This window comes from Ictidomys tridecemlineatus, chromosome 4 (genome assembly GCF_052094955.1).
Source record: "Ictidomys tridecemlineatus isolate mIctTri1 chromosome 4, mIctTri1.hap1, whole genome shotgun sequence".
NCBI lineage: Eukaryota > Metazoa > Chordata > Mammalia > Rodentia > Sciuridae > Ictidomys > Ictidomys tridecemlineatus.
The window spans coordinates 179,506,089-179,531,987 of record NC_135480.1 but is presented as its reverse complement, the minus strand read 5'-3'; the positions used below and the strand labels follow the sequence as shown (position 1 = coordinate 179,531,987).

The 25,899-nt window shown below is 38.2% G+C and overlaps 1 long non-coding RNA gene across 1 annotated transcript in view; it reads left to right on the top strand.

The window, feature by feature from the left end:
* Positions 1-210: 210 nt before the first annotated feature.
* The window catches only part of LOC144377315 (uncharacterized), a 54,383-nt gene continuing 28,694 nt past the window's right edge, over positions 211-25,899 (top strand). The window contains exon 1 of the long non-coding RNA XR_013438195.1: positions 211-324. This is a non-coding gene — a long non-coding RNA (uncharacterized LOC144377315). The remainder of the gene's footprint in view (positions 325-25,899) is intronic.

Genomic DNA, 25,899 nt, shown 5'->3' with positions numbered 1-25,899 from the left:
TTACACTTCTTCAATTTCAAAGAATGTTCTTTTGTCCATCTTTGCAGGAGTTTCTTCATATAATGGGGACTGTTTATTTTTAGATTGAAATTCTCCTTGTCTGTCCCACAGTGCAGGGCCCACAACTTTATCTTTAGCCAGCTAAATTTTCAGTCTCCTCCTACCCCTTTACCAAAAGCTCTGTCCTTGGCCCCAATGCCAATCCAGTAACGAGGACTCAGTTTTGAGAAAAAGGAAAAAGAAGTGTTATTGCTTTACTAGCAAAGGAGAAGCACAGAGGACTCCTGTCCCAGAGGCTGTGATTCTACTCATCAGGGAGAACAGGTTTGTGTTTTATTTGTTTGTTTTTAAAGAAGTGATTCATTCCAGATATTCCCTGTGTGTTTGCATGAGTGGGTGTGTGTGTGGGGGGGGATTTACTTGTTAATTTGGGAGAGAGAGAAAAGGAAAACACAGGTTTGTTTTAAAATAAGCCTCGGGATGGTGTTGTGGCTCATTGGTAGAGTGCTCGGCCTTGCATGTGCAAGACCCTGGGTCTGATCCTCAGCACCACAATAAAATAAATAAAGGTATTGTGTCCAACTACAACTAAAAAATAAATATTAAAAAAGTAAAAAATAAAATAAAACTGTGGCAAAGCAGTAGGACTATATTCAAAGCATGAAGTGAACCACGGGTACACCTCCATCAATCCAGTTCCTCCTCAGGCAGTTATGCCCAAGTGTTAACTCTCAGACAGATCCCTTGGAAATAAAAATCCTTCTGATTGGCCAATTTGAAGTGCTGTAATTTATCACGTGTCCTCAAATGTCGAATTGTCTTCCAGTTACTTTACATAGACTGTACATTTCAACCCCTGAGTGTATTTAAACCCAGTTGGAATGGATGAGGTTACCAAACCAGAGGGTCCTATCTGGAGCAGTGGTTCACAGAGGGTGATGCTGGACCAGCAGTGTTACTTTGAACTTGTTGGAGATACAGATTAAATTTGTAGATCCTGACCAAACAATACCGCTGGGCTCCATGAAAATGTGTTTTAATAAACTCTCTACGTGGATTCTTTTGCATGTTAAGCTTGAGAATCACTCTTGTACAGTTACTATTGTTGAACTACGACACAAAGAAAAGATCAACAACTCCATTTTAAATCAAATTAAAGCAAGCTTGTATAGTGTAGATAAATGCTGGCCAGCAACTGTCTCTCCCAAAGCTGCCCTAGATAGAGATCAGCACCCCAGCCCTCCAGGTAAAAGGTTCTATAGTGCAAAAAGTTACAAAGGGGGGGTGGGGCTTGGGAACTTTCAGCTAACAGATTTCTGGCAAGCATAATACAAAGGCAGATAGCAGGTTAATAACCTACATGGCTTAACATTTCATGGTAGGGAGTAAATTGAGATTCAAAAATCAGACTTTATGAGGTGCAGCTGAGATTTTAGAGAGGGTTGTTATCCGGTCAAGGAGAGCCAGGCATGGGTGAGTTCAGAGCACAGGCAGGAATTTCAAATAAGTTTAAACATTAGGTTGTCCAAATAAAAATCTTATTATTTTATAGTAAAACAGAATTAAACTTTTTATAACTTTGTGATGAGATGACTCCCAATCTTAAGATGGAATTTGGTTGGGTTCATCATGTAAGAAAGGAGGGTCCAGTATCTATCAATCAAAATCCCAAAGCCAAGGGTAGTGCAGCGGGCCTGTAATCCCAGCTATTCAGGAGGCTGAGGCAAAACAATCACAAGACAGAAAGAGGTGAGCTTGGGCAACTTAGTGAGACCCTGTCTTGAAATAAAATTTAAAGGGGGCTGGTCATGTAGCTCAGTGGTAGAGTGCTTGCCTAGCACATGTGAGGTACTTGGTTTAATCGCCAGTGCCACAAATAAAAAATAAATTAATAAATAAAAATTCAAAAGGGATAAGGAAGGACATTATATACTGTTAAAAGGAACCATTCACCAACAAGACATAACAATTATCAATATTTATGTACCAAATAATGGTGCTACGATGTTCATAAAACAAATTCTCCTCAAGTTCAAGAATCAAATAGACCACAACACAATAATTATGGGTGACTTCAACACACCTCTCTCACCATTGGACAGATCCTCCAAACAAAAGTTGAATAAAGAAACTATAGAACTCAATATCACAATCAATAACCTAGACTTAACTGACATATATAGAATATATCAACCATTATCAAGTGGATATACTTTTTTCTCAGAAGCATATGGATCCTTCTCAAAAATAGACCATATATTATGCCACAGGGCAACCCTCAGTAAATATAAAGGGGTGGAGATAATACCATGCATTTTATCTGATCATAATGGAATGAAACTGGAAATCAATGATAAAAGAAGGAAGGGAAAATCCTACATCACATGGAAAATGAACAATATGTTACTGAATGATCAATGAGTTACAGAAGACATAAAGGAGGAAATCAAAAAAATTCTTAGAGATAAATGAAAATACAGACACAACATGTCGGAATCTATGGGACACAATGAAAGCAGTTTTAAGAGGGAAATTCATCGCCTGGAGTTCATTCTTCAAAAAAAGGAAAAACCAACAAATAAATGAGCTCACACTTCATCTCAAAGCCCTAGAAAAGGACGAGCAAAACAACAGCAAATGTAGCAGAAGGCAAGAAATAATTAAAATCAGAGCGGAAATCAACGAAATTGAAACAAAAGAAACTATTGAAAACTAAAAGTTGGTTCTTTGAAAAAATAAATAAGATTGAGAGACCCTTAGCCATGCTAACAAAGAGAAGAAGAGAGAGAACTCAAATTACTAACATACGGGATGAAAAAGGCAATATCACAACAGATGCTACAGAAACACAGAAGACAATTAGAAATTATTTTGGAACCCTATATCCCAATAAAATAGAAGATAGTGAAGACATCGATAAATTTCTTAAGTCATATGATTTGCCCAGACCGAGTCAGGAGGATACACACAATTTGAACAGACCAATATCAATGGATGAAATAGAAGAAGCCATCAAAAGACTACCAACCAAGAAAAGCCCAGGACCGGATGGGTATACAGCGGAGTTTTACAAAACCTTTAAAGAAGAATTAATACCAATACTTTTCAAGTTATTTCAGGAAATGGAAAAAGAGGGAGCTCTGCCAAATTCATTCTATGAGGCCAACATCACCCTGATTCCGAAACCAGACAAACACACCTCAAAGAAAGAAAACTACAGACCAATATCTCTGATGAACCTAGATGCAAAAATCCTCAATAAAATTCTGGCGAATCGGATACAAAGGCACATCAAAAAAATTGTGGACCATGATCAAGTAGGATTCATCCCTGGGATGCAAGGATGGTTCAATATACGGAAATCAATAAATGTTATTCACCACATCAATAGACTTAAAGATAAGAACCATATGATCATCTCGATAGACGCAGAAAAAGCATTTGACAAAGTATAGCATCCCTTTATGTTCAAAACACTTGAAAAACTAGGGATAACAGGAACTTACCTTGACACTGTAAAAGCAATCTATGCTAAGCCTCAGGCTAGCATCATTCTGAATGGAGAAAAATTGAAGGCATTCCCTTTAAAATCTGGAACAAGACAGGGATGCCCTCTATCACCACTTCTATTCAATATAGTTCTCGAAACACTGGCCAGAGCAATTAGACAGACGAAAGAAATTAAAGGCATAAAAATAGGAAAAGAAGAACTTAAATTATCACTATTTGCGGATGACATGATTCTATACTAGAAGACCCAAAGGGTCTACAAAAAAACTACTAGAACTAATAAATGAATTCAGCAAAGTGGCAGGATATAAAATCAACATGCATAAATCAAAGGTATTTCTGTATATCAGCCACAAAACTTCTGAAACAGAAATGAGGAAAAACACTCCATTCACAATATCCTCAAAAAAAATAAAATACTTGGGAATCAACCTAACAAAAGAAGTGAAAGATTTATACAATGAAAACTACAGAACCCTAAAAAGAGAAGTAGAAGAAGATCTTAGAAGATGGAAAAATATACCCTGTTCATGGATAGGCAGAACTAACATCATCAAAACGGCAATATTACCAAAAATTCTCTATAGGTTTAATGTAATGCCAATCAAAATCCCAACAGCATTTCTTGTAAAAATAGATAAAGCAATCATGAAATTCATATGGAAAAATAAAAGACCCAGAATAGCAAAAGCAATTCTAAGCAGGAAGTGTGAATCAGGCGGTATAGCGATACCAGATTTCAAACTATATTACAGAGCAATAGTAACAAAAACAGCATGGTACCGGTGCCAAAACAGGCGGGTGGACCAATGGTACAGAATAGAGGAGACAGAGACTAATCCACAAAGCTACAACTATCTTATATATAGGGAGCCTACATCCTGGGAACAAATTTTAATCCTCACACTTCAGATAGAGCCCTAATATCCAGAGTATACAAAGAACTCAAAAAATTAGACAATAAGATAACAAATAACCCAATCAACAAATGGACCAAGGACCTGAACAGACACTTCTCAGAGGAGGACATACAATCAATCAACAAGTACATGAAAAAATGCTCACCATCTCTAGCAGTCAGAGAAATGCAAATCAAAACCACCCTAAGATAGCATCTCACTCCAGTAAGATTGGCAGCCATTAGGAAGTCAAACAACAACAAGTGCTGGCGAGGATGTGGGGAAAAGGGTACACTTGTACATTGCTGGTGGGACTGCAAACTGGTGCAGCCAATTTGGAAAGCAATATGGAGATTCCTGGGAAAGCTGGGAATGGAACCACCATTTGACCCAGCTATTGCCCTTCTCGGACTATTCACTGAAGACCTTAAAAGAGCGTACTACTGGGATACTGCCACATCGATGTTCATAGCAGCACAATTCACAATAGCTAGACTGTGGAACCAACTCAGATGCCCTTCAATAGATGAATGGCACCATGGAGTATTACACAGCACTAAAAAATGACAAAATCATGGAATTTTCAGGGAAATGGATGGCACTAGAGCAGATTATGCTTAGTGAAGCTAGCCAATCCCTAAAAAACAAATACCAAATGTCTTCTTTGATATAATGAGAGCAACTAAGAGCAGAGCATGGAGGAAGAGCAGGAAGAAAAGATTAACATTAAACAGAGACATGAGGTGGGAGGGAAAGGGAGAGAAAAGGGAAATTGCATGGAAATGGAGGGAGACCCTCATTTTTATACAAAATTATATATAAGAGGTTGTGAGGGGAATGGGAAAATAAACAAGGAGAGAAATGAATTACAGTAGATGGGGTAGAGAGAGAAGATGGGAGGGGAGGGGAGGGGGGATAGTAGAGGATAGGAAAGGTAGCAGAATACAATAGTTACTAATATGGCATTATGTAAAAATGTGGATGTGTAACTGATGTGATTCTGCAATCTGTATTTGGGGTAAAAATAGGAGTTCATAACCCACTTGAATCTAATGTATGAAATATGATATGTCAAGAGCTTTGTAATGTTTTGAACAACCAATAAAAAATAAAATAAAATAAATTCCAAAAGCATTTTATGGAGTTTGACAAGTTGATTCTAAAATTCACAAACAAGAGGAAATGTTTAAGAATAGTAAAGAAATTTTTGCAAAATATTCAAGATGGCATTTGTCCTACCAGATAATAAAATATGCTACAAGCCTATAGAAATTAAATCTGCACGTTGCTATATAGGAATAGACAATTAAATCTAAAGACTATAATAGATCCCAGAAGCTGGGTATGGTGGGGCACACCTGTAATCCAAGTAGCTTGGGAGGCTGAGGCAGGAGGATCATGAGTTCAAAGCCAGCCTCCAGGCTGGGGCTGGGGCTCAGTGGTAGAGCGATCACTGGGCAAATGTGAGGCACTGCGTTTGATCCTCAGCATCACATAAAAATAAAATAAAAGCATTCTGTCCACCTACTGTAATGCTGGATTTGGGGGACCCAGAAAGACCACCAGGAGCCGAATCTGATGCAATCACACAAGAGTCTTTATTGCAAGCTGTAGCCTGGACTCACAACCGTTTCCTATGCAGCGGTCCCAGGGAGTGAGTCCTGGTCCTCTGTTCAGTGAGATTTTATAGGTTTTGGGGGATACTTTATGTGTCACAACATCACACAGCAAATCATTCCACACCTCGGGAAAATCAAACAACAACTCTTAACATTGACTAGCACATTCTTTGGCAGGCACAAGTTGGGTAAGGGTGATTGGTTAGCTTGAACTGACTGGTTTAATCCGTAAGGAGTGTACATGCTAAACTACAAGGTTTCCTAACATGTTATCAATCACCCAGACTACTGGGGGGTCACCTGGTATTCCAGGTATTTTCCATGTCTCACGCTGATTGGTAGTTGCTAGGAGGTTGCTATGGGTCTTCAGGGTCAGGCATTAGGCCCCCAGACATTCTTGGGTCTTTCCAGAAACTAGCATAACTGACTTAAGGACACCTGGCGCCCCACATCTCTCCTGTTATTTACAGACAAACAACTCAGCAGGGTGGCTAAGGAACACTCTGTGGGTTTTTCCAAGGACAAGGGTCACATCCACTCCCTTTGGACAGGCCTTGAGGTAGAAGCTGGGTCTTTTTTCAAAAATGGAGTCACATCAGTTTCTTTTATATATATATATACACACACACACACACTCATATACATACATATATATGCAGCCTCAGCAACTTTGTGAGGCCCTACGCAACTCAGTGAGACCCTGTCTCTAAATAAAATGTAAAAAAGGGCTGGGATGTGGCTCAGTGGTAAAGTGCCCCTGGGTTCAATCCCCAGTACCGCCCCCCCAAAAAAAAGAATATAATAGATCCCATAATAGACTGCTGGACATGTAGGACTATCATACATTTAAACCACAGAGGAAGTAATTGTTTAGTCTCCATGATTATATGAGAATTGCTATCCATTTACAAAGAAGTGACATTCCTACCTTGCATCATACATAAGGCATTATTCCAGATGGACGCTAACACGACATGCAAAAAAACCCCAAAACTACATAGGTATTAAGATACAGAAGTAGTTTGGTTATAGAAAAGGCAAATTTTCTTATGTAAGACACAAAAATCAAAGCCATGCAGCAAAATATTGATAAATTTAACTATGTAAGAATTGATTTCTACCCACATAGCATCCAAATCTTTCTTTCTTTCTTTTTTTTTTTTTTTTTTTTAGTACCAGGGATTGAACCCAAGGTCACTTAACCATTGAGCCTCATCTCCAGGATCACTGAGTTATTTAGGGCTTTGCTAAGTTGCTAAGTCTGTCTTTGAAGTCACAGTCATCCTGGTCAGCCTCCCCAGCCACTAGGATTACAGGTATGCACCACTATGCCCGGCCTAAATCTTGGTTTCTAACACTGTTCTCTTGTAGACAAACAAACAAACAAACAACAAAACAGAATTCCTTGAAGAACTAGCTGTTTTTAGGGCTGGGATAGAAAACATATGAGTCTGGAGCATTTTGTGGTGCCAAAAAATAAGCAAGAGTGAAAATACACACAAACACACATACTATACACACATACATACACACACACAATAATGAAAATGTGTTGAGGGGTCACAGGAGCCAACTGAAAGTACTCCCAATAAGCCAAGGCTAGAACAATTTGAACAACAAAATAAAATAGTATTGAATGAACTGTAACATAAAATATAAAATAAATAACCATGAGTACACACTGAAATCAATAAATGATTGAATGAATAAATAAATAAATAAGTAGCAGAGAACAAAACCTTCCATGCAGAAGAATTCCAAATAATGTATGAAGATACTCCACACTCAAGGATTTGGAGTATAAATCTCCACTCCTCAACCATTCGGTGCACGGTGACTTTCCTTCAAAGGGTACGTACAGCAAAGAAAGGGGGAAAGGAAGAGTGACTTTATTGTGGAGAAGCCTGACAAACACTAGACAATCCAGGTTACTGTAGCTAACGATAAGTCTCACGAGAGTGAACGTCCTTCAAATGACATGGTGAGAATGGCACTTTACTTCTGTGGTCTTCTCCCCCAAACCCAAACCAAACCCAAGGCTAATCATGAGAGGAACATCAGGCAAATCCCACCTAAAGAATACCCTACAAAATACCTAAAGAGTAATCCTCAGAACATCAAGGGCATCAAAAACTAGGAAGGTCTGAGAAGTGTTCACAATCCAGGGGAATACAGGAAAGTTGATGCCTTCGTTGAATGTACTATTGCCCACGAGACTGTGCCACAGGAAGAGGCATTAGGAAAAAGTACGGAAATCTGAATAAGCATGGGCTTTATTCAATAATAATGCATCAATATTTGCCCATTAATTGTGGTTAAATTTCAATACTAATGTAAGACGTTAACAGCCGGGAAACTAGGTGTGAGTATATAGGAATACTCTATCTTCAAAAATTTTCTACATCTTAAATTATTCAAAAATAAAAAGTTTAGCCGGGAGCAGTGGCACATGCTTGTAATCCCAGAACTCAGGAAACTGAGACAGGAGGATTGTGCGTTCAAAGCTAGTCTCAGCAACCGTAAGGCGTTAAGGAACTCAGTAAGATTCTGTCTCTAAAGAAAATACAACATACAGCTTGGGATGTGGCTCAGCGGTTATGTGTCCCTGAGTTCAATCCCCAGTACCCGCCCCCCCCCAAAAATAAATAAAAAGTTTATTTTTAAAAATGATTTCTATGTGATAAAGACGTTAATGTGATAAAGTGTTAATGATGTTAAAAGACAAAACCAAACCCATAATGTGCTATTTTGGGAGGTTAGATTCACTGAAATTTTGAATTGATTGGAAAATTGGTTTATTTTCATTCTGGAGAGAGTATAAATTGATAGGACCTTTCTTTCTATTTTTCTTTCTTTTTGCTCTGACTGGCCTCAAGCGTGTGGGTTAGGACCTTTTTGGAGAGCAATTGCTATTGGAATTTTAAAATGCAAAATCCTAGACATCCAGAAAATTACTTTGTGCCTATGTAAAAAAGATCATGAACAAGGGTTTACTGAAGCATCATTTTTAAAAAAGCACATCATTTTTAAAAAAGCACAAAAGTAAAAACATCTACCAAAAGGAAAATAATTTAATGAATTATGAAGCCAGGTGTGGTGGCACTCACCTGTAATCCCAGTGGCTCTGAACGCGGATGGCGTGTTCAAAGCCAGCCTCGGCAAAAGTGAGGTGCTAAGCAACTCAGACCCTATGTCTAAGTAAAATACTAAATAGGGCTGAGGGTGCGACTCAGTGGCCAAGTGTCCCTGAATTCAATCCCCGGCACCATCACCCCCCCAAAAAAAAGAGAGCTATGAAATAGTCATAGTATTGAAAGTCATTATCTTCAGGGTGTCATCAATTATAGAAATAATTTTTTTGTGTGTCATTAAAAAATGTTTCTAATTGAACTTTAATGCAAAACCGTTCCATTTATAATCTTTTGAAAAGGCTAATTGAGACTTAAGAGGTAGATTTTTAACACTTAGGCATCTACTAAAAGGAAAGAATTCATGAAATAAATTGATGAAAGCATATCTAAATCCTCTTCTCAAAGTCAGACATATCTGAATAATGTTTAGTCTCAGAGTCATTGATATTCCAGGCTGCTGAATTCCATTCTGCAAGTTTCCATGCATAACCAACAGGCAATGACAGCTACATCACTACTGCTGCCGAGCTGATGGCAATTGTAAGATGCATATCAATTTCAGAGGTTGCAAAATGTGAACGAAAAAGTGTGTCTGAGAATAATAAAACAAGGATCACGTGCAAAAGTGAAAGGAACCAAGGATTTTCTTCCATGTCACTATGGGAAGTTCTCATTCACCTTGCTAAGAAAAAGTAACAAGTTGCAAAAATCCAATCTGCAGTATAAGCCTATTTATGAAAAAAAAAAAAAAAGCCAAGTAAACCTGCATGTTTCTATGGCAGACTCTGAAAATTTGCCTACCCCAAAGACTCACAACTTCCCTTTACTGTGCTACTCTGTACTTCAGATACTTGACAGGTAACTTTCCCAGACTCTTCATTAAGAGAGCATGTGATAAAATTCTGGAGAGTGAATCACAGGCAGAAACTCCCTGGGGCTTTCTTTCCTGAATGCAAATATAAAACTTCAAAAGAAAATGACTTTTGGCCCTTCTTATCTGAGACATAACATCAAGGGAAGCAGCAATCATCTTATGACCACAAGGACAAAAGCCAAATGCTGGGGACCACTGTCTGAACTGAAAGACAGAAAATCAGTTTTCGGGATTTTTTTTTTTTTCCAGAAAAACTGAAAGCCTGGGTTCCTGGTGTCATCACTAAGCTGAACTACTGTGCACTGTCCCCTGGGCGCTACCTGCCCAGGCTTCTCTTCTTTTCCACATGGTAAAATGTGCGTAAGTATACAGTTCAGTGACATTAAATGCATTCTTCACACAGTTGCTCACTTACTTTAAAAAAAAAAAAATTTTAATTGTGGATGGACAAGATACCTTTATTTATTTATTTGTATGTGGTGCTGGGGATCAAACCCAGGGCTTCACATACGCAGGGTGAGTGCTCTACCACTGAGTCACAACCCCAGCCCAAGTGGCTCACTTATTATCACCTTGTATCTCCAGAACATTTTCATTATCCCAAATCCCACCCATTGGCCAGGCACAGTGGTGCACACCTGTAATCCCAGCAGCTAGGGAGGCTGAGGTGGGAGGATTGTGAGTTCAAAGCCAGCTTCAGCAATTTAGTGAGACCTTAAATCAACTAAGATCCTGTCTCTACGTAAAATATAAAAAAGGGTTGCAGATATGGCTCAGGAGTTAAGTGCCCCTGGATTTAATCCCCAATACCAAATCATCATCATCATCATCATCAACAACAACAACAACAAAACCCCGGAAATCCTACCCATTAAACATTGCTCCCCCTTCCTGCTCTACCCCCAGTCTCAGGTAACCACCATTCTACTCTCTGTCTTTATGCATTTAACTAGTCCAGGTATCTCATATGAGAGGAATCATGTAATTTGAGTTCTTCGTGTGTCTGACTTCTTTCACTTAGTATGTCTTCAACAATTATTCAGGTTGTAACATGAGTCAGAATTTCTCTCTTTTTAAAGGCTGTATAAAATTCTGTTGTATGTATGTACCCTATTTTGTTTATTATTCATATAAGGACATTTTCATCATTTCCTTTGGGCTTCTTTTTGAATGAGACTAATGGATTGTTTCATTTTGTTAGGTTTTCATTTTCCTGAAGCCAAATAAACTCCTAATTATGACAAGTCATACCCATGTAGAGATATGTAAGTAAAAATATCTGGAGACTGCAAACTACAGGATAACTCTGGGAGTGAGAGCAGGACAGGGAGAATACCTTTTTTGCCTTTTAAAAATCAGAATATTTTCCAGTGCTGCATATAGTGGAGATAAGGAGACGATCAAAGTATGAGAGGTTTTGTTGTTGTTGTTTTGTTTTGTTTTTGTTTTTTGGACTAGGGATTGTGCCAGGAGCACTTTACCACACAACTAAATCTCCAGTCCCCTTCCTTTCTTTCTTTTCTTTTCTTTCCCTTCCTTTTCTTCCTTCCTTCCTCCCTTCCTTCCTTCTTTCCTTCCTTCCTTCCTTTCTTCCTTCCTTCCTTTCCTTCCTTCCTTCCTTTCTCATACCAGGAATTGAACCCAGGATCTCTTAACCACTGAGCCACATCCCCAGCCCTTTTTATATTTTATTTTGAGACAGGGTCTCCCTAAATTGCTTAGGGCCTTGCTAAATTGTTGAGGCTGGCTTTGAACTTGTGATCCTCGTGCCTCAGCCTCCCAAGCTGTTGGGATTACAGGTGTGCATTACCACGTCCAGTCCTTTTATTTCTTATTTTGAGACAGGATCTCATTAAATTGCTAAAACTGACTTCAAATTTGCAATTCTCCTGTTTCAGCCTGCTGAGTCACTGAGATTACAGGTGTGACAGAATTATATTAAATTTATCCTTAGTCATCAGTTCCCAATTCCTTGTTTGAAAATAGTCAAATAGCAGCATGCTGTAAAATACCATGTATAAGCTAGGGTAAAATGATTTTTATAGCAATTTTACCTCTATAAAACTTCATAAGGCTGACCATTTGTTTTAAAATAGACATAAAATTTATACATCTGTATTCAGTTATCTGATAGGCTCACATACATTGTACATGGATGTATTAAATAGCTATGTATCACTAGAGATAATTCAGTCCAACCATTTTCATGTGGATGTACATTAGTATTCAAACTAGATTCATATATTATAGCACCTGATATGTTGTAGACCACAAGGTAAATTCATCTGCATTTGAGGTCACTGAAACAAAGAATATATTCTACCTGCTACAAGGTAGCATATCAGATTTCATTCTAGCCTTCTGATCCATGTAGTCAGTTGTAGTAAAATTCCAAATCTTTAAGGTGGTATTATCCCAAGAGGGAACTCTAGAGAGGTTGTTTTGCCCACAGATACTTTTGCATAGTATACTGTTAAATATAATGGTACAGGTGTCTGAACATATTAAATTTCAAGTTTGAAGAGTGTGTTAATATTAGAATATATTCCTGAAACATTGTAAGAATATTTGTAAACTGTACCATACATGGCATTAAAGAATATTTCACATGTAAAATTTAAAATTGTGTAAGATGTTAAGTGGTAGAAGTCACTAAAGTGTGATTATTGTGAAGTGTAGTCTCATTGCAGGTAGAATGAGTGAGACTACTATCAAAACCTGTTGGTACTGCCAATGCAGAGATGTTGATGTGTATATTATTATAATAGCATATAGAGAGAGCAAATATATTGTAACCAGAAAATATGGGTATTAATGATCCCAGCGTGGCAGATCCTGCAGAGGCAATGAATATAGCATTCTCCCATGTAGAAGAGTTGCATCTTGCAATAGACTATTTTTAGGCCATCTGTAATTAGGTGTCATTTTGGCAGTATGTTGACAAAAATGAACTTTTTGATGCATATAGTATCTTTAAATTTTATCTTCACTTTATTTGCCTCTTTTTATTTCATTTATTTACACATACACATAACTCACAGCACTGTATGCCTTTTATTTTGAAAGTGATGTGCCTGTAGACAAGCTGTGGATATATTATTGGGGAAAATATTTTTCTTTATATTTCCTTTATATTTAAATGTGGCAAAGTTAACATTGTGAGAATAAGTGGAAAATTTTGATGTTGCCAATTTAATTCTCAGTAGGAGAGATGTTGAAGAATGTGGTTGGGTTAAAGAAGACAGCTAACTGTAGCTCAGTGGTAGAGCACTTGCCTAGCAAGTGTAAGGCATTGGGTTTGATCCTTAGCACCACATAAAAATAAATAAATAAAATAAAGGTGTTGTGTCCACCTTCAACTACAAAAGAAAAGTTAAAAAAAAGAGAAAGAAGACAGCTATGGAAATGGCACATAGTTTCATGTACAATTAAGTGACCATAAAAGAATAAATTTGGCCATTCTGATGTCAACCAAGTAATACTATTATCATTTATAACATTATGATCTCAGGAACATCTAAATGAAGGTTTTAAGTGTATGGCAAAGATTAAATGCTGTTGCTAGTAGAGGACCATTTTAGTGGGATTAATGAGTGTTTTACTATAGACCAATATTGACAAAAGTGGTGTTTTGACTATGATGGAAGGGTTTTAAGTGCTGATATCTACATGCTACCTGCAGTGTTTGCTTCTGCACAGAAATATTTATAACTTACATGAACATAGTTTTGTTTTATTGTGAGCCAATCATGAAGCTATTGCTGCGTTGCTAAGTGGTACATATCTTTAGAGGAAAGTTCAAGGTATCATTACATAATGTATGTGAATCGGCTTCAGGTTCAATTGAGGCAAGTAGAATTGTCATTTTGTCTCCAACTAGTAAGTAAAAGACATTTTAAAAAGCATCCTCTAATAGTGAAGAATTGTTGCATAGAATCAAAAGAATCTGCTAGGTCAGATGGGAGTGAGCATATACCATCTTTTGTGTTTGTTTACAATTAAATGACAAATCAAAAAAGATTTTTCTTCTAGCCAAACATTTCATTCTCTAATTACAGGGGAGATTAAAGTCATAGATCTTTGCACAGTAGTGCAAAAACTGCTTCAAATTACAGGGGTTTACATAGGTTTGTATATGTGGAATGTAATTAATATTGCCTAATTAGCATGAACTAATATTGCCTTAATGGGCAACTAATATTGCCTTGGTAATAGCCAAAGTTAAATATTTTCCTTTATATTTCAGCAAGGAAGCAAAGGGATTAAGAGTAATAAGAACAGTAGCAGAAATGGTGTTGCTCCCAGAGTACCAGCAAGGCTAGGAGTGTAGTATCCAAATCCATTTTAGCAAACTAAGAAAAGTGGTCTAATGCAATTAATATAAGTGGGTATTTATGACAATGTTTAGGAATTCCTAAAGGATGCAATCCAATTCCTAGGCACCCAGCTAAGCAAAAGCAACAATGTTGCATGATGGAAACAGTGGCAGAAGTCCCTATGAGAGTTGGTTGCATAAAGCCTAGAGCCCATTCTGAATATACTGTAGTTGTTTTATAATAATGTAACACAACACTTAAACAAATCAGAGATAAAATCAGGGTGGAATTCACACCATCCTTGAATACTATCCAAAGCTGCACCCAATTGTCAAAGCCAAGTTGGGAAGATAGGTTGGGCAGTACCTGGTAATAGAACTAGTGCAAGAGCAAGTGGGTTAAAACAGGAGAGTGTTGAAATGGCTAATGTAGGTCAAATACTGCCATTGTCATCTTCTTCCAGATGGCCATGTTCTATTCTCTCTGAGAAAAAAAGTAGTTGCTGCTTGAGAGGTCCCTCAGCTTTTTGAAGATCTCTCTCTCTCTCTCTCTCTCTCTCTCTCTCTCTCTCTCTCTCTCTCTCTCTCTCTCTCTCTCTCTCTCTCCCATTGGTGAAAAGTTTTCCATCTTGATAGTGGGGGAACAGAAGGGTTGGGATAAGGAGAACCTGGTTTACCAAATCAAAAGATGAAGTCAGCTGCTCCACAGATGGTACTGTTGTGTTCTTTCCAGAGTATTGCATTTCAGTTTAGAAAAAAAGTAAAGCATTTAAAATGTTACAGCACTTTTCAGGGTTGGTACTTGTGTAATGCCAAGCATGCATCTAAAACTCTATCTCTACTAGTTATGTTAATGTATTAGATGCAAGTCCAAAATATTTGTTGGTGGAATTTGTATTCAAACCTATCAGTACTGATTTCTTTTTCTCTTTCTTTTTTCTTTTCTTTTTTTTTTTCTTTTTTTTTTTGGTACTGGGGATTGAACCCAGGGACATTTTACCACTCAGCTACATTTTCAGACATCTTTATTTTTTATTTTGAGATTCGGTCTCACTAAGTTGCTGAGGCTGGCTTGAACTTGTGATCCTTCTCTCAGCCTCCCAAGTCTATGTACTGCTTGCTTTGATTTTTTTTTAGGAGGTAAAAGTCTCATTGCTTTTAAGTTCATATAACAAATACATGAGGTTTGTGTCTTTAATTGGGTGTAAGATACCTTTACCTTTTATCATCTGAGTTTTATAGCAGGAGAATTAATAAATAATTTTACCTGTAGAAAGGTGTTATATTTTCTAATTAAGACTTTTCCCTTCAGTGTTTATAATTATTAGCTACAATCTAATAGATAATAATATTTGTTAGTATGGGTAGTGACGTTTTCCAAAAAGTATAGTCATTGGATTTGTATGTTTAAATCCATGTTTAATGATTTTAGTAATCTGCCATAGAATTTTGGTTTATGCCTTAATTTCAGGATTATAAATAATCAATCTTATTTATAATAAGCAATCTTGTTTAAACAAGCCACTAAAGCATTCAGTAGAACCAAAGACATTATAATGTTGTAGGGACAAATGAGGCAAGGTACCAAAGATAGCAAGAAACATTTTTACTTGGCTGCAGCCAGGTTCAGAGGGCACAGCTTTTGCTGTAATCAATTAATCTCCTGAATCCCGAGTTCAGGGAGTTTCAGAGTTTTATACCCAGCATGTAAGGGGAGAGGCTCAGAAGTTCATAGTCTGCAGAAGTTCACATAAAAGCAGCTTTTTCTTTCACTGTTCTGGGCAAGTTAACTCTTCAAGGACAACACCTGAGAAGGAGAGAGCTTCTTTTCCCTTTTCTTTCCTCCCCCTGCCAGCTGTTACCATGGAGCCCTATTGTAACTTATCTTAAAAATGTAGACATCTCTGTGAAGCCCAGCTCAAGGCCAGAGGCCTTGTTTGCACATTTCTTCAAAGTACTATACTTGATATATTTGTGAAAAACTAGTAAGGGGGTGTCCAGCACCTGGAGTGCTGGTATTTTCTTGGCCAGTGACCAAGTAAACAGGGCAACATGAAAATAGGAAGTTTATATACTTTGCACTCTTTGGCAGAGACTCTTTTGCTGACAGTCCTAAAATCAGCCATGGTGAAGAGGGCTTTTCTGTGGAGAAAGGGGGTGCCACTTCAATAAGAAATGTGAAAATTTCACAAAATACTTTATTACCCCATGATTTTATAAATTTGCCTATTAAGTATTTTGATTTGACTCATATTCCTAATGCTTTAATGGTAGGTTGTTGGTCATTTTTTTAATACACTTATGGAAATCTCTCTTTTTTTTTTTTTTTTTCGGTACTGGGGATTGAACCCAAGGGTGATTAACCATGAGATACATCCCCAGCCCTTTTTATTTTTTATTATTTTTTTTTCATTTTAAGACAGGATCTTGGGGCTGGGGATGTGGCTCAAGCAGTAGCGCGCTTGCCTGGCATGCGCAGGGCACTGGGTTCAATCCTCAGCACAACATAAAAAATAAAAGAAAGATGTTGTGTCCACCGAAAACTAAAAAGTAAATATTAAAAAATTCTCTAAAAAGAGAGAGAGAGAGAGAGAGAGAGAGAGAGAGAGAGAGAGAGAGAGAGGATCTTGCTAAGTTGTTTAGAGCCTCACACTAAATTGCCGAGGCTGACCTTGAACTTGCACACTTCCTGCCTCAGCTTCCTGAGTTGCTGGTATTATAGGTGTGAACCACCATACCTGGCTAAATATATGGCAATCTTAATTCTGACAGTGTATGAACTATGGTGCAGATGTAAGCCTGGTTCTCAAATATGGAGCAGGTCCTAAATAATCTGAAATGGTTTGTCTGTCCTAACTCATTATAATTTTAATTATAATTTATACTTATTTACTATAAGTAGTAAATAGAAATTTACCTGCTTTAAATTGCAGTCCTTTTGCTTTGATGTTATACGTATAGAACGGAAATAAAGAAATTCCTTTCTCCTAGTCATAATCTTTTATTTTTTATTTTTTTGATACTGGGATTGAACTCAGAAGCACTCAACCACTGAACCACATCCCTAGCCCTATTTTGTATTTTATTTAGAGACAGCTTCTCACTAAGTTGTTTAGGGCCTCCCCTTGGTGAGGCTGGCTTTGAACTCTTGATCCTCCCGCCTACAGCCTCCCTAGCCACTGGGATTATAGGGGGGTGCCACTGTGCCCAGCCTAATCATAATCTTGCACCATGAATAACTAACTGTATGTTCATGTGCCCGTGTGCAGATTCTATCAGTTGGCATTTCAGAGTGTCCTGGTTTGTGATGTTCCATAGATAATGGTGTTTATCTAATATGGTATTTATGAGTTTACATGTATTTTGAAGTCCAGTAGTTCAGGACAGTAATTCAAGTATGGGATCTGATAAGTTTTGACATAATGTTCTGGAGGGAGAGGGAGTTCATTCCAAGTTCTCTCATATGGGATCTGAGTAAGATGTTCACTCTTTATTTTTTAATATTTATTTTTTAGTTGCAGTTGGATACAATACCTTTATTTTATTTATTTAGTTTTATGTGGTACTGAAGATGGAACCTAGGGCCTCGCACGCTCTGGTCGAGCGCTCTACCGCTGAACCACAACTCCAGCCTAGGATGTTCACTCTTAAAAAAAATAAAAACATCATGTAGCAAGCTGTAACATCCAGTCTTGTATTTTCCGTTACTTCTTATGTTGTCTGATGGTTCCTAGTTCCCGGGGATTGCCAGCATAATAGCTGCCTACAAAAGATTCTGACATACTCACACAAAACCACAGTCTGATGATTATTATATTAATAATGATAATGGTCACACTATCACTTTTTAAAATTTTTTAGATGTTGATGGACCTTTATTTTATTCATTTATTTATATGTGGCGTTGAGGATCAAACCCAGTGCCTCACACATGCTAGGCAAGTGCTCTACCACTGAGTTACAACCCCAGCCCCTCACAATATCACTTAATGGTTATTAGACTTTCTCTGGTTACCAAGCACATTGCTAAACACTTCACACACTGTTGCATTTAATCTCCACAACAAGTGTGTGAGGTGCCTGTTATCAGCTCTATTCCCTACACTTAGATACTGAAGCTGAGACAGACAGTTTGCCCAAGACTACACATTCAGAACAAAGTTAGTTTTTTCACTAAACTTAACTGAAAAAAAAAAAAAAGAACAAATAAGTTAGCAGTAAAAGGCACACTGTAAACTCAGATGAGCAGATGAGTTCATGATTGGATCTCTTCGAGTACCCCCAGGAACGATACCCAGTAAAGGACCAGACCAGAAGGAACCCCGCAGAGCCCGAGCAAACACCCGTTCCGATCCTTTCCGTATTTTCGGTTTCACCGCAGCGCGAGCTCTCAGGCTCCGCCTTCCTGCAGCCGCAACGCCAACTGCGCAGGCGCACTGAGACCCGGAACTTGATTCCGCCAGTCCCCGAGTGCGGCGGCGCTGGCGCCGGGGGAGCGCGCCCGGCTGAGCCGCGCCCCGAAGTGGGCGGGGCCTCTGTCAGCGGCCCAGTGATTTGGGCTTAGGGTTTGGGGAAAGAATAGCGGGGAATCCACTTCTCAAGTGGAAGGAAGGGCAGGAAGTTGGACCTGTACAAGTGTTCCAATTACTCATTCATTTATTCCAGAAATATTAGTAACTGCTGGGTATGGCCACCACGTGGCGTGAAGGATGCTCTCGCACTCCTGCACTTGATAGATATCACAGAACCTGCAGAGGCAGAGGACTGGGAATGTTAGGGGTGTCCCTTAACCTCCACCCCACACCCAACCCCAGCGTTCACACGTGAGAAGTAATGCAGTGGGAGGATAAAGTGGGTCTCAGCCAGGACTCCTGTTTGCAGCTAGCAGAGGAATGGCAGCCAGGTTGTCTCTCCAGGCTTATTCCATCCACGGTTCTCCGGGGCACTGGTTCTCATCCTATTGATAACAGTCTTGGAGATCAGGCACAAGTCTTTGTTCCCCGTGTTGATGAAACACCAGAGGCAAGAACAGAAATCGAGTTTTATTTAAAAAAGGGACTGAGACAGACTTCTTTGAGGAGAAAGGGCCCCAGTGCTAGGTTCTGTGGGAAGGGGTAGTCTTGTCTCTATTACAGATTCCAGAACCCCCTTGTAATTATGCTTTCTCTTTCTTTTCTCCCTCACCCTTTCCCACTGGGGCCTGAACCCAAGGGACTGAGCCACATCCCCAGCCCTTCTTTCTTTCTTTCTTCTTTCTTTCTTTCTCTCTTTCTCTCTTTCTCTCTCTCTCTCTCTCTCTCTCTCTCTCTCTCTCTCTCTTTCTTTCTTTCTTTCTTTCTTTCTTTCTTTCTTTCTTTCTTGACAAGGTCTTGCTGAGTTGCTTAGGGCCTCACTAAATTGCTGAAGCTTACTTTGAATTTATGATCCTCCTGCTTCAACCTTCCCAGTCCCTGGGATTACAGGTGTGGGCCACCATGCTCAGCTGCCTTCTCTTTCTTCTCTGTGTGTGTTTAAGGGCAAGAAGGAGCAGGAGCCCGAATCCTTAGCAACACATTGTGTTGGGGAGTACAATCACCAGCAACACATTGTATTCTTTCTTTGATTAACCAATCCTCAACCTCTCAGGCCCAATCATTCATTAACTATATTGACTACCTGAACTTCGCTGCCTGTCTCACCATCAGCATTTACCTTAGGGTCATAAATTGCCTGTTTTGGTGACAGTGTCCTCCTAAGATAGTACCATCTAGGGAAGTGGGGACTGGGTCTTGCTCCCAGTTGATTCTCCAGTTCCTAACACAGAGTTGATCCCAGGGAATACAGATTTACCTGGATAAATGATAAACAAATGAACAGCACAGTGGGCTATGTGATGGTTAGCATACAAAGATGAAAGAGCTTAATCCTACTTGCCTAGGAGCTCACACTCTAGTCAGGTTGGACCACTCCACACCATGAAGTGAGGAAAGGAAGCACTCAACAAAGGAGCAAATAACTGGGGATGGGTCTCTAGAAGGCAGAGCCTCAATCCTCTTGCTGCTTCTCAGGGAGAAAGCAAACAGAGGGGAGGGTGATTTTCTGATACAAATCTAATCTGTAATTGGATGGCTAATACCAGTCAATGTCTTACTTTTCTTTTAAGGATAAAGTTCAAAATCCAAAGTGGAATCTACCTACCATGGAGCCTACCTAAGTCTTCACTCTTCTACTCTGCTCTTCCCTTTTGTCTTTCTGTTTCACCCCTGGGCCATCTTTCAATTCCTCCCTCCTCAGGGATCTTGCACAGCTGCTTTGTGGTTTCTTTTCTTGCTCTTGGCGTTCTCAACACCTGCCCATCCTCTAGATCTCAGTTTAGGCAGCACTTATAAAAGAAACCTTCTGTGACTCCCAGACTGTCATTACAAAGATTGATTAAAGCAAAAACATATACGTTTAGAATTCCATTCACTCCTCCAACTGTACTCTTCATTTTTCTCTATCATGCCTTGCACCCACTGGAGATTGACCCTTGTTTTCTACACTGACCTCCTGGCCCTCTCCAGAGTGAGGAAAATGAGCAGCAGTTTAGAGCAAGAAGTCTCCAAGTGTTCATCCCCTGCTCCCTCCAGCCCTCCAGACAGAAAGCAGGAGGCTCACAGCTCCCTGACATGGTGCCAGCTTCAGCGCTATCAGGCAGATGTCTCCATGGAGATTCCTTTGTCTCCAGGTTCCAGGAACTGCCCCATCCTCTTTCTTGCCCCTTCAAGCTAAGGGGTGCCATCAGCAGTGCTGTCAAATGCTGCCTTATTACTTGTAGTGCCCTAGTCCTGCCCACTTCTTTGAAAATTGTTCCTGTATTTAACACTCCTCAAATTACCCTCTTCAAGTATACCATCTGTTTCCTCTGGGGATCCTGATTAAGACACTGCCCCAGGGAATTTTTCGTGTAATTAAAATTTACATCACTGGTGTCAAATCTTTTCCTTAGGGCCAATAATAAGGGATCCGATTCTTTTTATTTATAAAACAGAATGTTGTGTGGTTATTGAAAAAGTCATGCTTTTGAAAATAAAAACAAGATACAAATAGTATGTTAAATTTTATCCCAATATTATTTTTAAAATAAAAAAGTAAAAGTATGTATGTATATTTAAAAGATTTAGTGAATATACTCTAAAATGTTGCTAATTATTTGAGGGTTGAAAGGTCTATTTTTTTCCTGTAAGATTTTCTATAACAATGCTGCATTATTATTATTATTATTACTATTGTTTTTTTTTTTTTTGGTACCAGGAATTGAACATAGACTTACTTAACCACTGAGCCACATCCCCAGCCCGTTTTTGTATTTTATTTAGAAACAGGGTCTTGCTGAGTTACTTAGCACCTTGCTAAATTGCTGAGGCTGGCTTTGAACTTGAAATCCTCCAGTCTCAGTCTCCTAGCTGCTGGGATTACAGGTGTGCCAACGTGCCTGGCTGCGTTATTGTTATTAAAGACATAGAAATGTTATTTTTAATCATTTTTACCTGATGCAAGTATGCAAATTATAAAATTCACTCACCAATTAAAGTATAAATTAAATAAGACAATGGAGATATGTTGCCTAGGACATTACTTTGCATAGGGTAATACAAATTAGCTATTTCTGGATGAGTCATAAATATTAATTATTATATTTTAATAGAATAATGCTGAGCTCCTTTGGTTCAATTCTATCATTTAACATATAGGAAAATCTGTAAATGGGAATCATTCCATGGGAGGTTTAGTGGCTTCCCTGAGGTCAGATCCAGTTAATTAGCGCTTTCACTTCATCTTTTTTTCTCTAAAGACTTCCTCTAAGATCTGCTTCCTTCCCTCTGGAGAAATAGTTCTTTTCCTGTATTTGTCATTATCCACAACTTAGTTAATTCTATTACAGACTTTTTCTTTAAGTAATTAACCTTGTTTCTATCTTTGTCTTAGAATGTCATGTACAGTTTCTTCTTTTCTCTCCTTGTCTCAGTTCTACTTTGATTCTGAAAGTAGACTTTGTTAGGTGAGATGAGTATTAGGGGTAGAAATGGTAAAAAATAAATTAGAAAGTTTCAGAGTAAAATTGGGTTTAATAAAGAATGAATGTTAAAAAATGAATGCAATCAATTTTCAGATATTTTAACATGTCTTGTATTCCCCTTCAAAAATTGCAGAATGCCCATTGTCACCTTTCTCCACTCTTTATGCCAAATTCTTTAGTATTAAAAATGAATAAATGAATGAGTGCAAAACTGATGAGTTTTGACAAATATATGCATCTGTGCAACCATCATCTACAAAAGGGAAATTTCCTTCAATTCAGAAAAATGTTCTCCTTCCTATCATCCTGCCCCTCTCTCCGCTGACACACAACCACTCATCTGAGTTCTTCCTTTCCTTTCTGCCCCACTTCCCTTCCTTCTTTCCTTTCTCCCTCCTTTCTTTCCTTCCTTGTGCTGGAGATTGAATCCAGGGCCTTGCACATGCTAAGCATGCACTCTGCTACTGAGCTAACCCCCACCTCCAACTATTCTGATTCCTATCACAATAGCTTGGTTCTATCTGTTCTTGAGCTTGTAAATGAAATCATGCAATTGTATGTTTTCATTGTGTAAAGCTGTTGTTCATCCCTTTATACTTCTGTGTGGTATTCTACTGTATGAAAAATACCACACTTTATTGTTCTGGTGATAATGAGAATTAGGTTGTTTCCAGTTTGGGCTATTATGAATAAAACTACTGTGAACATTCCTGTATGAGTTTGTTGTTGTGTCTTGGGTAGCAGTGCTCGTTTCTTTGGGGTTTATATCTAGAAATAGAATTGCTTTACCATGAGGTAAAATAATGCATATTTCATTTTATAAGAAACTACCAAATAGGTTTCCAGTGTTGTTGCTCTATTTATAGTCATTTCCATGGTCCCAAATCCTCATCAATACTTAGAATTACCAGTCTTTTTATTTTGGCCATTTTGGTGAATATGTTGAGTTGTGTGTGTGTGTGTGTGTGTGTGTGTGTGTGTGTGTGTGTGTATTGTGTTTTAATAGAATAATGCTGAGCTCCTTTGGTTCAATTCTATCATTTAACATATAGGAAAATCTGTAAATGGGAATCATCTCATGGGAGGTTTAGTGGCTTCCCTGAAGTCAGAAATATCTGTTCAAATCTTTTGCCATTTAAAAACTGAATTTGCCTTTTTGTTATTGATTTGTAAGAGTTCTTAAGATAATTTGCTTATCTATCTTTTGTCTATTCCAGTTTGTAGTTTACTGTTGGACTTCTTTAAAGTATCACTTAATAAAAAAGTTTATAGTTATTAAAATATACCATTTACACGAATTTGCCTTTCACTTTAAAAGTTAACACAAAAACAATCAGTATAACATAGATCTATATATTGATTTTTTCCTCAATAATATGCCATAGAGATCTTTCTGTATCAGTAATTATAAAACTATAGTGTTCTTTGCTTTTTAGTAGATCCATAATATTTCATAATATGTAAGACTATGCCTAGCGCAACCACTTACTGTATATAAAATAAACTGTGCAGAGTCACAATCACGGATGTACTCTAATGTTTCTTTAATATTCCTCTGATGACAAACATCTATGTTGCTGTCGGAGATTTTGTTCTACAAGCATTGCTCATACTGAATATCCTTGTTCATTTATCTCTATGCATAAGTGTGAATATTTTTGTACAGCAGATTTTTAGATCTGAAATTTCTGAGTTAAGGCCCTCACTCTCTGATACCACTTCAAATTTTGATGATCACTGTCCAATTTCCCTCCCAAAAACCTGTCCCAGTTTTCACTCTGACAAAGAATCTGAATCTAAAGTGCTTTTATCTCCATCTCTCACCAGTATGGGGCATTATCAATCCTGGAAATGTTCGCCTGCATGGATAGCTAAAAATGATATCACAGGGTTTTAAGTTACATTTCTCTATTTAACTGAAAAAAATATTTCAAAAGTTTAGTGACCATTTGAATTTATCTTTTAAGTCAATTTTTTCGGTTAGTTTTTCGGTGTGGGAGGCTTATGTGCATACTTTAACCGTCTGTGCTTGTCTTTTATCTGTCATGATATATATGTATGTATGTGTGTGTGTGTGTGTGTGTGTGTGTGTATATATATATATATATATATATATTTTTTTTTTTTAACCATACCAAAGCTGGAAATGTTTATAAAATCTAATGGCAGTAGATTCGGGACTTAGTGATTTGCTTATAAAGGCCTTCTTTATGTCTCAGAAAATATTCTTTATTATTTTTTCCCAAGATAGTTTTTCTATAACATTTAGAATTTAGGTTGAAATATAAATAAAATTTTTATTTCCAGATTCATAGCCCATCATCAAACACTACCTATTGAATCATCTTTTATTTCACTTACTTGAAATGTCACATTCGTCATGTCCTAAATTCAGATATATACATATGTGTGTGCTTGTGTGTACACGTGGTATATGAGGAGATCTTAAATGATAGAGATTTAAGGCAAGGAGAGTAACTTCCAATGGCTCCGGCTGGAACTCTGAAATCCGTCATCATTTTTTGTTCTATGGTCTCCCTTGGGCCTTGGGTCTCCCAGTCGGCCATTGGGCCTAAAGAGAGGCTGACAGGTCCCTTTCTGGAAGAGGAGGGGTTCTTCTGACTTATGGCTTCAGCTCAAGACCTTCTTGTTGGCCCTTAATGAAACTTCCTCAGAACTGCACTGCCAGGGAACACCTTCCCTCCCTCTCTCCTTCCTGGGAAGTCAGACCTGCATCATGGTATCATGGTTTTCCCAGTCACTCCTTCTCCATGTATCTTGATAAATATGTTTCAATAGATGGAACACATCTCATTCCATCTCGCTTCTGTTTCTCAAAGAATTGGGACTAATCGGGTAAAATGTGGGTCTCTTTAACTTCATTGATCTATTTGTTAATCACAAAAGCTTTAAGTATGGGTTGAAGTTTGATTCAGCCATTCCTTTACATTGTCCTTCTTATCAGAAGTTTGTTGACTATTATCGTGAATCAATTCCCCAGCTGAATTTGTTTCATGAAAAGTTTCTTTCTTTCTATTTAATGCATACACATGATGACAAAGAGTACAGAGGATATATGAAAAATAAGTTTCCCTCGCACCTCTGTCCTTCAGTCTACTAACTCCTGTATAGTTTCAGGAACATTCCTAATATATGCTAGTATATGTGTGTACTGTGCTATGTGTGGGTGTTGTGTGCTATTATTTGGATGTGAATATTATTTGGTTTGAATCTGTTCCTCAAAGGCTCTTGGATCCGAAGCTTTGTCCCAAGGTCATAGAAAAAGAGGTAATGAGACCCTTAAGAGGTGGACCCTGTTGGGTGCTGTGATGCATGCCTGTAATCTCAGTGGCTGGGGAGACTGAGGCAGGAAGATCTAGAGTTCAAAGCTAGCCTCAGAAATTTAGGGAGGCCCTAAGCAACTTAATGAGATCCTGTCTCAAAATAAATATAGAAAGGACTGGGGATGTGACTTGGGTTCTATCTCAAGTATTTAAAAAAAAAAAGAGTTGG